Here is a 15,384-nt window from a genome sequence, read left to right on the forward strand (position 1 = left end):
TTGCTACCTGACGAGATAGCCCAAGTTGGAGACCAGTTGCTGGAGGTTATCCCTCCCTTAAATTTGTCCTCTTTCCAAGGACTGCTCCCCCTAATATCTTAAACTCAGTTACCGAAACGGTATCCCCAGTTGTTCTAAATTTGATAAATGCTTCTTTAGCAACGAGATTAGTGCCTTTTCAATGGAAGCAGGCCATGGTTAGAGCACTCCTAAAAAAAACTAATCTTGACCCAGACGTACTGGCCAACTATCGCCCTATCTCTTTATTACCAGGAATCGGTAAACTAGCTGAGAAGCATGTAAATTTGACCCTCTCCTCCTTTCTTGAAAACACCTTTCGTCTCCATCCTTCACAGAATGGATTTAGACCATAACATGGCACAGAAACTGCACTCCTGAGAGCGCTGCACTCATTCTATTAGATCTCAGCGCAGCCTTTGACACAGTAAACCACCAATTGTTGGTTCAAAGATTGAGGAGGACAGAAGTGGCAGGAACAGCATTAAAATAGCTGCAGTCCTTCCTAGAGGATAGATCTTTTGTTGTCTTTGAAGAAGGAATTACCTCCAAGCGAATGCCACTTAGATGTGGGTTGCCTCAGGGTTCTTCCCTCATTGATCGGCTGGGAGCCGTCAAGTTCCTCAGTACCTTTGATCTAACATCTGGGTACTGGCAGATTGTCCTGACCGAGGTGGCACAGGAGAGATCAGCCCAAAGCTTATCTCTATCGACCTTATCAAAGGCAGAGCTGAGGTCCATAAAGGCCAAACGTATTGCACTCCTACAGTGCATTTTGATATTAGAAGGTATACATTGAAGTTCTGCTCCACCGTCCCCCTTCCGGGACTGAACCCATATTGTAAGTCAGACAGGATGTTGTACTTATTGGCTCAGCTAGTCAGTCTCTCCAGGATGACTCTCCCTATCATTTTTTCTTTGAAATCCACTAGGATTTCTTCTCTTTATCCTACAGGCTATTAGCTATGAGCAAATTATATTGTTTTTTTGTGTGTCATAATGTTTGTATAGAAACTGGATCATACGTGCACATGTTGGAATAATAGTTTATAAGCAGTACAATTTAGCGGAGGGGGGAGGAGTGAAGAGGGGGGCTCAGTCACATATTACTAAATTTCCTTGTGCTGTAAATCCCTTTAGGTAGCAGGTGTTGCAGAGCCGTTGGGCCGTTGTCCACCTAAGAAGAGAGGTGGGGGCCCGTTCAGTTGGCCACAGAAGGAGAGGGGGAGAAGGCGTGTCCTGGGTAGTAGGGTGGCGTGGACAGCAGGATTGGAAGGGGGAACGTGCACTGGCATTGGAGCTGGGCCCTGTGTCATCGGGCCGGTGTATTCCATTTTTGGGGGCAAAAGGTGAGCTCCCCCCAAGGATGCATAATAGATGGCGGGGTTGCAATGGTTTTTCTCAGTGTTGAGGAGGTACAAATACATATAGCCACATGTCTGGGGGAAGAGAGGAGCAGAGGCGATGGAGATAAGGGGATAAGAGGTTAAACGTGCAGGGGAGTCAAAGTTGTGAGAGGGGGTGGGGGGACAGGAGGGGCATGAGAGGAGACAAGGAAGGTGAAAGAGGAGAGGAAAGAGAGATGGGGAGTCATGAGGGGAGGAGGGGGAAGGCAAAGGGTGTAGGACGTGGAGGAGAGAAGAGGCAGTAAGTGTGGTGAAGGGAGAAGAGCATCAGAATGTGGGGGTTTGGGGTGGGGTGATTGAGGGTCTCCCAAGATTCTGTCAAGAGTTGCCTGCATGACCAAAGGGGATGATGGACGGAGTGTTGAACAATGCAAGCACTCACCCCCAGTCAACTGATCTGGGTTTAATCCATCATCATTCTTTAGCTCACTCCACCACCCCAGTTCAGACATGGCCATATGCAAATCAGTCTGACCCTGTGCGTCATTGGAACAGTCCAGCCCAAACTGCCAAGCCATGTCTTCCCTGGACCAGAAACAAGCATCCTGGGACTGGTTTCTGGCTAATCAGCCATCATCAGCCAGGCTAGCTTGAATTCAGTTGTAAAGTGAGCAAGGGACCCACATCTGGGCATACCCTGCCAACTTAGGGCGAACAAAGCAAAACCAAAGGGGATGATGGACGGAGTGTTGAACAATGCAAGCACTCACCCCCAGTCAACTGATCTGGGTTTAATCCATCATCATTCTTTAGCTCACTCCGCCACCCCAGTTCAGACATAGCCATATGCAAATCAGTCTGACCCTGTGCCTCATGGGAACAGTCCAGCCCAAACTGCCAAGCCATGTCTTCCCTGGACCAGAAACAAGCATCCTGGGACCGGTTTCTGGCTAATCAGCCGTCATCAGCCAGGCTAGCTTGAATCCAGTGGCAAAGTGAGCAAGGGGCCCATGTCTGGGCATACCCTGCCAACTTAGGGTTGCCTGTATGGCCCACGAGAATGCCAGCCTCGGTGCACGGGATTAGATGCGAGAGGGGAGTAATAGTGGTGTCACCCATTTTAGGGATCTTCCCCTAGGAGAGGAGCCCACGTCTGAGTGAAAACCTCTGCTAGGTCCAGCAAGTTGTAAATAGCACCCTCATGTGCCGCTGTCTGGATGACTGCCACTACCCAGTCCTCCTGGGAAGGGGGACCATGAGAGGTCCATTGGCAAAGGATACAGATCTTGGCCGTGGCTAGGGATGTTTGGAGGAGGCAGTGCTGAGGGCAGGAGAGGTCTGGAGATTCCCCGATGTCATGGAGAAGAATAACGGGGGTGAGGGGGAGTCGCAGTGGCATGGACGCTCCCAAGGTGTCTCTGACGTATGACCAAAATGGCCAGACTGAGGAGCATTCGCAGAATTTTAAACGGGCTTCCTGGATGCCCCTGACCAGGGCCTCCAGGGTTTCAGCCCAAACCTCCTCCTCAGGAGGTATCGACAGGCGGGCTTACCGTTTGGCATGGAGGCTGCATAGAATAGGTTGGGAAAAGAGGTGACTAATGAGTGTACTGTAGAGTCCTGACATCCCTTTTTTGTAGCGGCCCCACATAGTAAGGTAGGTTACCACTGTTGAAGTTTGTAGGGACGGTGGACGTAGGCCTAAGCAATGTCTCAGTCAGTGTTGCAACTACAAATGGCGCCAAGCTTGCTGTGGATGGAGACCAAATTCCTCTCGCAGACGATTGAATGGCTTCAGATCTCCTGCGAGAAATATTGAATCCAAAGAGTGTATGCCAGCCTCCATCCAGTGGGTCCAGTGTAGTATCTGGTCATCAATGTGCAAACTGTTGTTACCCCATAATGGTGCCTTAAAACATAATGGCGGGTCCTCCCCGAGTAGGCAATGAGCGCATTATTAGGCCTTTTGTGTGGCCTGCAGCACAGGATTTGGGAGATGTGGTTGGGGGGGCATGGCCCCTGCGAAGAAGGCCAAGTCTGTTGTCTCCAGAGACATGCTGCTTGTGAGAGGTTGAGGTCTAGGCTGTCATGCTCCACTGATGGCAGGCCCAGGCCTCCACATGTGGATTGTACCATGAATTTGGATGCAGCTAAATGGGGCAACGAGGTGTCCCACATGAAAGACCGGATCTAGGAGTCAATGAGGCATAAAGTGGTTAGGGGCAACGTTATAGGCATGCCCAACATATAGGTGAAGCGTGGTAATATGACCATCCTTACTGCATGCACTCTGCCCTCCATAGAGAACCCCAGGTGGGACCACTTCTCAAAGTCCACTTTCATTTAGGCTAAAAGCTTCCCAATTGCAAGGTGCAAGTGCAAGTACTTCCAGCGGAAAGTGTATCTGTGGATTTCCAATTTCGTGGTACCGATTGATGGCGAAAGGGCCTATATTGTAATGAATAGCAATTCTATGAACCTCCGGTGACCGTGCTGCATGCCTGACTAGCGGTTAGAATAGGTATGTTTTCAGCTGTTTTCTGAAGCTGATTTCTGCTCTGTCCAATCTGATATGTGTGTGGAGAGAATTGCAGAGTTTGGGTGCTAAATATGTGAAGAAGCTTCCAACACATTTTGCTTTCTTGGCCCTTGGGACCAGTAGTAGGTTACGGCCCTCAGAGCATAATGTTCTTCTTGGCGTGTAGGGAGTTACCAGGTGTTGGATGAGCTGGAGGAGTTTTTTTGTTCACTCCACGGTGGACCAAACAGAGAGATTTGAATGGTATTCTCTTCTGGATTGGCAGCCAGTGCAGAGATGTTGATGCAGGTGCTGATGACATAATTTGGGGGATTTTGTGGAGAGTACATGTTGCAGGGTTCTGAATTACCTGTAGTTGAATTGTCACATATTTGGGGCTGCCAAGGTACACGGAGTTTAGAGAATCCAGACATGAGTTGATTAGTCCCTGTACTACCACTTTATGGAGTGGAGCCAGGAGCCAGCTTAGTAGTTGTCACAAAGTGCAGAAAAGTCCAAAGTAGCATGCAGCCAGATTCTTGGCCTGAACTTCCATGGATAGCCTGTTGTCTATCCAGAATCCCAAACTCTTAACCCCTTCGCTGCTGCGCGAATTCCGCCGCAGCGCTGGGGGGGTTTGGGGTGAGCACGGCGCCGCCATGCTCATGAATGAACCACGCCGTCATGAGTCACGGGCGAGCTGTGCTCATGACGGCGTGGTTCCGTCATGACTCCACCCACTTGCGCTGATCGCCCGCACAGGCGGGGAAACAGCACCGCGTGGGCGGAGCGGCCGCCAACGGCCGCAGCATGACGGAACCACTCCGTCATTAGCACACGGCGCCCGTGGCTCATGATGGAGTGGTTCCGTAATGAGCATGCAAGGGGTTAACTGAAGGAGAGGGCGTGGAAGGGGTTGTTTCCAACGATTAAGACCTTTGTTTTTGTCCTCATTCAGTGTCAGATAACCAGTTTGGTACTTCATTGAGGCTTTGTTGGTGTCTGTGGGAAGTGAATTTACTATCTTTGTGTCATCTGCATGGGAGACCCGGGCAGTTTGCATGGGTCTGCACAATTTCTGCCAGTGAGCATACATAGAGATTGAAGAGAGTGGGACTTAAGCAAGATCCCTGTGGTATTCACACTTCATTACATATGTTGAAGAGAGTGAAGAGTCTTCCGTAGCTGAAAGCTCCTATGCTCTAGGAAAGCTGTAAACCATTTGAGTGTGATTCCAACTTTTCCTGCCTCTTCTAGACTTTCAATTAGGAAAGAATGTGACACAGTGTCATAGGTCACACTCATATCCAACAGAATCATTGCTGCTGAGTAAGGGTGGGCGTAATGTGCGTAAGGGACCTACACGGAGAGGCACGGAGATGGAACCAATCTCTGCACTCTCCGCATAGTTCCCTTACGCACATCCCGCCTCCCACCCGCCTCCCGCCTGCAGTATTAAATACATTCCTTGGCAGGAATGTGCATGCGCGGGCTCCCACGCATGCGCAGTTCTCAGAAGAAGACGCGCTGGAAGAGGTTTGAAGCCCGGGGACGCCGCCGATCAGGTAAGGTTATTTAAACATTTATTTCTTTATGTATTTAATACAGCGGGCGGACAACTTCCATTATGCCCCGAGTGTGCAGAGATTTGCCCTGTTTCTCTGGCTATTATCGCGGAAGGTGGAAGGGCAAATCTCCGCACATTCCGTGGGCGGAACGGAGTTGTCTGCCCACCCTTACTGCTGAGCCACCTTGTCCAGAGGGGCTCTGAGTTTTTCCGTTGCGGTTTCAGTGCTGCTGCCTAACCTAAACCCTGTTTGAGTTTGGTGTAGAATTGAGTAAGCCTCCAGAAAGATGGACAGATGCTTGTTAAACTACTTTTCTAGTTTCCTACTAATTGCCGGAAGTAGGGAGATGGGCCAATAGTGCTCTATCCATGGAAGGTCTGCTGTGGACTTTTTAGGAGGGTTTTAACCACTGCATTTTTAAATGCCATGGGGACTGTGCCACTGTGTAGTGAGTAGCTAAATATGTCGGTCAGTTTGGCCAGGATTTTGTTTCCTCCTCATCTTAATATATCAGGGGGGTGGGTTGAGTGGCAACTCTGATTTGATTGTCCTAAGGGTCTCCTCTGTTGCTTCTCTGCTTATTTGAGGGACGGCCGTAATGCAAAATCACTTTCCTTTAATGAGTCTCTTTCAGGCACATGCATCAAAAGAAAAAACAATAGCAAACGGGCAGATTCTCAGAATCTGCCCCTTTGCGACCGGTATTTTTGCATTTGGGATGCATCATCCCAAATGCAAAAATCGCAATTTAAGTAATCTCTAAATTAATCGCAAATTGAGATTCCTTAAATGCAATGCATTAAAGTAACAAAATTAGCGATTTCGCTAATAGGGGGCGAAAATTACCATGACGTTGAACTTCATGGTAATTTGCAAAACCTTTGAAAAATGCACTTTTGTGCATTTTTCAAAATTTCATGTTGCACACACACATGCCCTTAGGGCATGTGTGTGCGCAACATATGTGCACAGGTCAATTCCAGGGGTGCACAGGGTGTCCTTTTGACACCCTTGTACCCTGAAATTGCATGTGCAATTTGCGAGTACCTATTGGTAATCGCAAATTGCGCTAGCGATTTCCCATTCATTCCTATGGGCCTGTAGGCCCATAGGAATGAATGGGAAGCTATTCCTTATTTGCGACTCGCAATTTGTGAGTCGCAAATAAGGAATGTGTAGGAATCGCTATTAATATAGCAATTCCTACATGCATAGGATTTTGTGAGTCCTTAATTGCGAATCCTTAATATTCGCAATTAAGGACTCGCAAAATCCTAGCTTGATGCATGTGCCAGTTTGTTTTTTAAGTGGAGAAGGCGGGAATTCCAGCCCAAGTAACTCTTAAAGTGCTAAATGTGCATCTTTAAAGAAATAGGCAGGCAGGTGTTGAGGCATTTGCATAATAAAAGTGAAGGACTGTGTTCCAGAGGACAAGTGTCAAACAATTTCCGACTGAGCACGGAAAATGAGCAGCTGTTCTTAACTTTCTGATGAATATGACACATTTCCAGTCTAAGAAAAAACAGGACAAAAGTCCTGCTTACAATGCTATATTGTCAGACTAACATTAAAGAACAAGTGAGATACTAAATGCATGGCAGCATGGAGTGCATACAGAACCTCAAAGCTTTTTCAAGGAGGCAGGGAGGTTCTATCATCAGAGTTATGAGCCAACAAGATCACAAGATTAGGGGCTGTCTACATGATCTGTAGCCTAATAATAAAATATGTTGTGAGACCTAGGTACAATATTTTGGCACAGTCAAGTCTCCCAGCCTCCACTGAAGTTAATACTGATGTCCTGCATGTAGGCCTGTGTTAGACCTGTCAGCCTTTTTCCTTCACCTCCCTCCTATTTTTAAGACTTCATTTATGTTGGCCTTAAGACTCTCTGCACTTAGCTACTGCTAACCAGCGCCAAAATGCTTCCACTCTCTCCACAAACCATGGTAAATTTGGCTTACACCTGATTAGCACATTTAATTTACTCATACACATAACGCGGTATCCTATATATCCAGGGATCGAAAAGTAGAGCCTACTAGTGGGATTGCAGCTTTTATTTTGCTACCCATTTAAGGGCCCCTAGAACATGTCACAGCTCTGCCTTTGTAGATTGTTGGCAGTTTTAAACTGCCAATTCGACTTAGCAAAATAACCTCCTTGCCAAGCCTTAAACCCCCTTTATTCATAAGTCACACCTAAAGTAGGCCCTAGACACCCCATAAACTAGGCTGCATTGTAATTAAAAAGCTGGACATGTCCTTTTGTGTTTCACATGTCCTGGTAGTGAAAAACTCCCAAATTCATTGTTCACTTCTATGAGGCCTTAACAAACAGAAATCTCATTAAGGGAACTGGAGATATGAATTTTAAAATTTTAAATTTTGAAATAGCGCTGTTAGAGATGATGGTCTCTGGTTGGCAGAGTATGCACCCTGTACAAGTAGGGACCCACAATTCTAATCAGGATAAGTAAGAGCCACACCGAAGATTACCCATGCTCACCCCCTTGGTAGCTTGGCACAGAACAGTCAGGCTCATCTCTAGCGGCAATGTGCAAAGTATTTTTACACACACAGAGTAACAATGTGAAAACACCACAATAGTACTCCACAAGAGTCTAGAAAAATAGCCAATATTTATCTGAGTAAACAAGATCAGAACAACAAAATATCTCTGACTGGGGCTTTTGGGGTCATGCTCGACTGGAACAAATCTGCAAGTTCAGTTCAACTGTGAGGGAATATGGGCCAGATACAGGAATCTGTGAGACCCTAGTACAGTACCTTGGGCATGAAACAATCACCGATGGTGCAACACACAGGGGAGGTGCGGTGTATCGAAGGCAGCTGATGCATATATTCCTTAATCCTGGGCAGGGCCGTTGGCACGTTGGAGCTCAGGGATGATGTGGTGCGCAAAGTGAGGCTCCCCTGTAGCAAGTGTGGTGCTGGTTCTTGGAGGCAGTACAGGGTCGTTGAGCCACTCACACACAGGGACGATACGAGGTACAGTGGAGGTGATGTGTCGTTTCCTTACTGGGGTGTTGTATTGATGGTGAAGTCTGGGGTCAAGCCGTGAGGCCTCAGAATTGCAGTGTTGAGGTCGAACCACTGGGCCACAGCTGCGGTGCCGGAGTTGGAGTGGTGCATCATGCACATCAGTGGCACTGTGCTCGGGACTCCCACAGTGGCAGTTCTTCAGAGGCGCTGCAGCGTCTTTGGAGCCGGTATTGTAAGTTGCGGTCATTGCGTTGAATGGGGGCCACGGCTCCAGTGCAGGCAGCAGCATGGCATCATAGTTGCAGACAGGTGCCAGTTCAGAAGTTGCTCAGTATTGGATGCTTCTTGTATTACAGGAACTAAATTCCAAGTGCCCAGGAAGTGGATTTTGCACCACTTTACAAATAGGGCTCTCAGCAGACAAGCCCAGGTACTACGGTTGAAGTCTTTGATGCCCCTGAGACTTCCAACAGGAGGCAAGCTCAACTCAACCCCTTGGAGAACCTTAGATAGCAGAATGCAGAGAGCAAAGTCCAGTCCTCTCACTATCAGGACATAAGCAGCAGGCCAATACAGCTAAGCACGCAGCAAAGTGGCAGTCCCTCTTAGCAGCTCAAAGGTTCTCCTTCCTGGATGAATGTCCTCAGTCCAGATTGTTCTGAGTTTATGGTGTCAGAGGTCCAGTACTTATATCTATTTTGGCCGTTGAAGTAGGGAGACGTCAAAGAAAGGTCTTTGTAGTGCACATGACACAGCCCTTCAGGGGGCGTGGCCCGCAGCGGATGAGAGCAGACGCGAGCTGAAGAGCTTCGCCCGCCGCTTCCCCGTAATTAAATATCCTTAATCCCGAATACCCCTGGGAAGGCGTATTCCTAGACCGGGGGACTCCCGGTATTCTTAAGGCGTGGCAGTGAATCCAGATTGTCTGCATTGCTGCTGCACAAGAAGAAGAAACCGGAGTTTGCCGGCAAGTGCGGAGCGGTGGCAGGATGGCACCCATGCTGTGAATGGCAGTGCACAGCAATTGTAACTCGCCGACGAGGCAGTAAAGCTCACCTGCGAGACCCATCCTGCCAAGCCGTGAGCCTTGAGGAGTTGTCGGCGGTGTGAAAGCACCGCAGTCCAGAGTATACTGGCACGACTGCAGAGCGGCGAGTACGAGCTAGCAGGAGTGACTGCAAGATGGGGCCTGCACCTCTGATGGCCTGAAATGACTGATGTAGCGGTGAGACGCCCCTGCTTCCCTGCGGTGCTCCGGAACACTGCGGCTATTGGTGAGTGCCTGGAGATCGCAACGCCGCTTGTGAAGTGCTAGAGCTGTGCCTGTGCCTGGTGGCTGTGATTGGGAGACCTTGCGGGGACTGACTAGAGAGGAGTCCACACGGGGGGGGCAGCTCAGCGCTGTTAGACCAGGATATCAGAGGGAGCGACCAGAAACAGGGACCCTTCCTTTGCCCACATTGCTGACGTGGAACACTGCAGGGAGAACTAACCTGTAGAGCTGCAGGGAGGCAATCACGGTCCAGCAGCACCAATCGTAAAATGGCGGTTGTGCCATAGATGACATGAAGCAGCTGCTGCTGCGGTGGAGAGACGCCCCTGCTTTCCCAGGGGGCCCCAGAGCACGACAAGCAGAGACAGGAGCCTTGGGAGCGCAGCGCTGCGTAAGAGTCACCAGTGTTACCAGTGCAGACCCGCCTGACCCCGGTGACTGTATTTGGGAGAACCCGGGTTGTGAGGCCGGACTGGAACCCGCACAGGAGGAAGCTCGGATATACCGAACCAGGCAAATGGGGCGAACAGTAACAGGGAGCCTTCAACCGCCTATGTCATCGCCGTCAGCATTGTAAATGGAGATTGCGGGCCTGAAAGAGTAGATCGCAGATAGGCGCCCATGCGGTGAACGGCACTCAATAACTACAGTGACTAGCCGCCAACAAAGCAGGCCCCAGAAGCGGACCCCATTCCACTCAACAGGCATCCCGACCCCCAAGCACAGGGGGAAATCAGAATCCGCACCACGGTGATCCGGAATGAGCCTGCATATAGCGACAGAGCACTGCAGGGTCATCGCCGGTGATTGGGGTGTGACAGTGCAGGGACTGTGTGGAGTGCATCAGATTACCAGCCCTTCACATATGCCAAAGAGAGGAGGCCGCAAAGAGTGACTGGGATGAGCTGACGCAGACAAACGCCGGGGGCCACTACCAGGACCCGCGGACCACTGGGTGGTGTTTCCTTTGGTGGGAGCACTCCACCCACAGCACCTGCAGTGGAGGAGACTGCCAGAAGCAACGGCGGTGTCTTGCAAGTGAGTTAGATGAGTGCAAAGTGTCAGAGGAGACCCGGTGGAATTGGTGGCACTCCGACGCACAGGTCACGGCGGATGCAGAGCTTGATCCAACACCACACCAGTACGTAGTGTCTTTGAGGTGGGGAGACCGCAAAAGAAACGGGGGTTTGCTGTCCTTAGTGTGGATGCCCCAGAAACCCACAACGACGAGGAGGATGAATTGCCCGAAACAAGTGGAGACCCGACCTCCCGGAAACCTACATTGGCTGACATCATGCAGACCATTACGGCTTCCAGAGAGGCACTGGAAGGGAAAATCGATGCTATTGGAATGGACCTCAGCCTGCTGAAGGACGATCATCGTAAGCTCAAGGACAGAGTGTCCAGCAATGAAAAAGAGATGAGCAGCCTGCTGGAATCTCTCCACGAGATGCGCCGATCCCTCGCTGTCCTGGAAACTAAGGTGAATACTCTGGAAATGCGCACCGAGGACAGTGAAGTGAGGTCGCGTCGGAACAATATCCAAGTCATCGGGATTCCAGGAAAAACAGAAGGGACAAATATGGTTCGATACTTAGAGGACTGGCTCCGTTCTGCAGTGGCTCCAACAGGACTAACACCCTTCTACACCCTGGAACATGCTCACAGAGTTCCAGCTAAACCACCATAACCAGGGCCTCCTCCCCGACCTATTGTGGCCAGACTTCTACACTTTCGGGACAGGGACCACATTTTGCAAAGTTCATGTCAAAAACAGGTACTGCGCATTGACAATAACAATGTCATGATTTTCCCGGATTTTACAAGGGAGGTACAACGAAGCAGAGCGTCCTTCGCTGCTGTCAAGGCTAAACTACGCAAATTGAACCTGCCCTATGCAATGTTATTTCCCGCTTGGCTTCGGGTGGCAGACCCAACGGGGGCTCGTTTCTTCAACACGCCACAAGAAGCTTGGGACTGGCTTGAAACATGCAGCTCTGTAGATCAGCCTGCTTCAGCTGCTGGGACCACACAGCAGAGTCATCGCAGCCAGGGGGTTGGAACCAAGACTCCTTCACCCAGAGACCTTAGTCTTGAACATCGCAAAGCCCTACAGGCGGTGATATCACACAGTCAAAAAATCCCTGGTTCCCCTCTGAGTGGGAGTGGTGCCACAATGGCAGATCGGAGACCTCACCGGACAGCAGCGACAACGACAGTCTAGGAACGGACATACCACGGGTTATGCCCCAAACGGCTGATGATCTCATGTGAGGGCCATGGTGTGACATCCAACATGGAGATTTTCCGGGGCCTCCCATCCCTGTGCCACTGGTGCAGTGTCAGCGAACGTATTCCTTCCCTACAGTGACTTATGAGTAACATCCAGTTGGAATGTCTAGATCAGTTTCGGGTGCCGGCACTATGGGTTACTTAACATGGTTCTTGTCGGGTGACCACCGCTTCCACTGTCACTGGACGATGGTTTGTTCTACTACGGTTTGGACGGGGATTCTTTCTTGGATACCGGTTCTGGGAGGGGGAGTTAGGATCGTTTCTATAGTTTTTTTTTAAGGGGATCCAGGCGTGTCACGGGGTAAAGTTTTTTAAGGGTCGTAACCATAGGCTCCAACAATGGGATCCCCATTAGGCTTGACTTGTCTCTCGTGGAATGTGCGGGGTATGCACTCTATGGCCAGGCACCATAAGATACACTCTTTATTTTTTAACTCTTTTTATTAAACAGCATGAACAAATTCACCTTTTTATTACATACGCAAGGGCATTACCAATTCCAAATTTTCGAACTGGAACACAGTGAAACAATCAGCATTTTGCAGTACAAGATAAATCAAGGGGCCACAAGAGTCTCAGAGTCATGCAAAGGAATCGGGGGAGTACAGATATCACCTCTATAGTGGTTCCATGGTCCCCACACTCTGTTCCATTTCCCAGGGCACCCCCTTGCAATATAGACCGATTTCTCCTGAAACATACACCAATCCAGGTCATCCTCCCCCTTTCCCGGTGTTGGTGGCTGACAGGCCCCCTAGTTCTGCGCAATATTGCTTTTCGCGATCATTAGTGCCAGCGTCGCCCATTGTGTAGTGTGAGAGGTGAGATCCGTAGGTTCCCAAATATTTAGAAGGCACCTGCGGGCCTCATGCTGCAGGTCAATATTGAGTACCTCCCGTAAGGTGTGATGAATGCCTTGCCAATATGATTGTATGTGCACACAGGACCATAAGATATGTATAAATGTGCCGATCTCCCCGCACCCACGCCTGCACTCCCCACTTTCTGCTTTGCCCATGCGTACCACGCCCGGCCCTGTGATGTAAATCATCCAGTTCTAAGCCGTCCCTAACCCATTTCTCCTTCAATGATTGCAGTGGATCTTCCATATTATTAATCATTTTTTTGTGTATCAGGGAGATGGTTTTCTCAGGGAGATGGCCATCTAGTAGTCTGTCCTCCAAGGGGGAGGCCTCTGGCAGTGTGGATTTACTGGTAACATGTGTGAGCAGGGCATGCCGTATTTGAAGATACTGAAAATATTCAGTATCCGCCAGGCGGTATTGCTGTTGGAGGGAAGCAAAGTGAAGAATAGACTTCTTACCCCAGATATCTTTGATCTGCGAGATTCCAATAAGGTCCCATTTATCAAAGTCTTTGGACTGCCACAGACTTCCCAACCTCTCAGAGGTCCACAGTGGAGTTGCCATAGTAAGTCTACAATCCCATCCCAGCTGTTTGTTTGCTACATGCCACACATGGACTGAATGTGCAGTCGGGCCCGTGAGAGGATACCTACAAGGTCTAGCATACAGTGCCTTACCATACTCCCCCCCTGGGAGTAGCCATCTATCCATGGTATAACCGGGGTCATCCGGCCGATCATATATCCCCTGATTGATAGCTGCCAAATGGGCTGCCCAATAATACTTCCTGATATCTGGAAGGCTGATGCCCCCGTCATACCAATTAAAGGTTAATTTGGTGAAGGCGATTCGGGGCTTGCCGTCCCATAGGAGATCTCTTTGAAGGGTCTCTATTTCTTTGAAGTAAAATGTGGGAACTGGGTCCATGGAATTCTGGAGAGAATATAGGAAGCGGGCAGTGCCATCATTTTGAAAAGGACCGCTTTACCTAACAACGAGAGGGGTAGAGACTTCCAGTACTTAACGTCACTTTTCAGCCTCTGTATAGGTGGCACCAAGTTGCGGGCAAAGCGGAGCTCCGAGCTCAGCATGATGAGGACACCAAGATAATAAGATACACTCTTATTTGATCCACAGAGGCAATCAGGTCGCATTCCTCCAAGAAACTCATATGCTAGCAAAGGAAGGGAAGGCGTTGCCACGCCGCTGGAGGGGTCAGGCTTATTACACCATGTACTCCGCCTTTGTGAGAGTATTGATATGGATAAGGGCAGGTGTTCCATTTCAATGCACGACACAACTGATTGACCTAGAGGGCAGATATGTAGTGGTGTCGGGGAGACTAGATGGTAGGGACCTCACGCTAGGTAGTATTTATGCGCTCAACTCGGACCAACCGTCCTTCTTCTCCCTACTATCAAGAAAGTTGGCGACCGTCCTCACGGGGTCGATGCTACTGGGGGACAACTTTAATTGCACCTCTGATGTTACCCTTGACCGCTCTCACCCTCCACTACCTAATGCACCTACACACAAACTGGCAGACTCACGCCGTAATTGGCAACAGAAATGGGGCTTCATTGACACCTGGAGGGAGCAACACCCCATGACCCGAGATTACTCCTTCTTCTCGGCCCTCCACGAATTACATGTGAGACTGGATGCCATTCTGTGCTCACCTGATGTCCATGAGGGGGTTGGCTGCAGCGAATACCTCACCAGGACACTCTCTGACCACAACCCTGTTCTGGTGCAGTTACAATGGCCACGACCCGCCCAAAAATCCCCACCTGGCACTTGCGCCCAGAGGCCTTAGACGATCTAGCTTTCCGCACTGCAATAGGAACAGCTATCACTAACTACTTTAAAGACAACGGGGGTACACCCACATCTTCCCTTGTGGAGTGGGACGCTTGTAAAGCAGTCCTTAGGGGGAGGTGTATAATCTGAGATGGTTGGAGTTTGGAAGGTTCTCCTCCAAGATATAAAGAGGGATGATGAGCGCCTGCAGACCCTGGAAAAGGACAGGCACGAAAACCCAGATAAACAACAGGAGCTCCTAGAGGCTAGGGAGTCAGTAGCCACACAGGTAGAGCACCTGCAATGCTTTGATTACAAAAACGACATAACTCGGGCACACTCGGAGAGGGATAAATCGGGGGCCAATCCGACCAGACGAGGGTCAGTCATACTGAAGATTAGAGACCCGAATGGGGTAGCCAGATATAACCAACAGGGGATCAATGACTTATTTTTGGAATATTGCACTGAGCTCTATTGAAGTCAGCTGTCCCCAACAGATGACGAACTGTATGAGTTCATGCAAGGGGTTGTTCTACCTACCCTGGATGAGGATGCAGCAATCTCGCTAGGATGAGAGATCGAAGTAAGAGAGGAGCTATCAGGAGTATGGCGTGCAATAAAACCCCAGGCACTGATGGTCTCCCGATAGAATTTTACCTCACATACATTGACCTATTAGCTCCCAAACATGT

Source organism: Triturus cristatus, chromosome 11 (assembly GCF_964204655.1).
Source record: "Triturus cristatus chromosome 11, aTriCri1.1, whole genome shotgun sequence".
Taxonomy (NCBI): domain Eukaryota; kingdom Metazoa; phylum Chordata; class Amphibia; order Caudata; family Salamandridae; genus Triturus; species Triturus cristatus.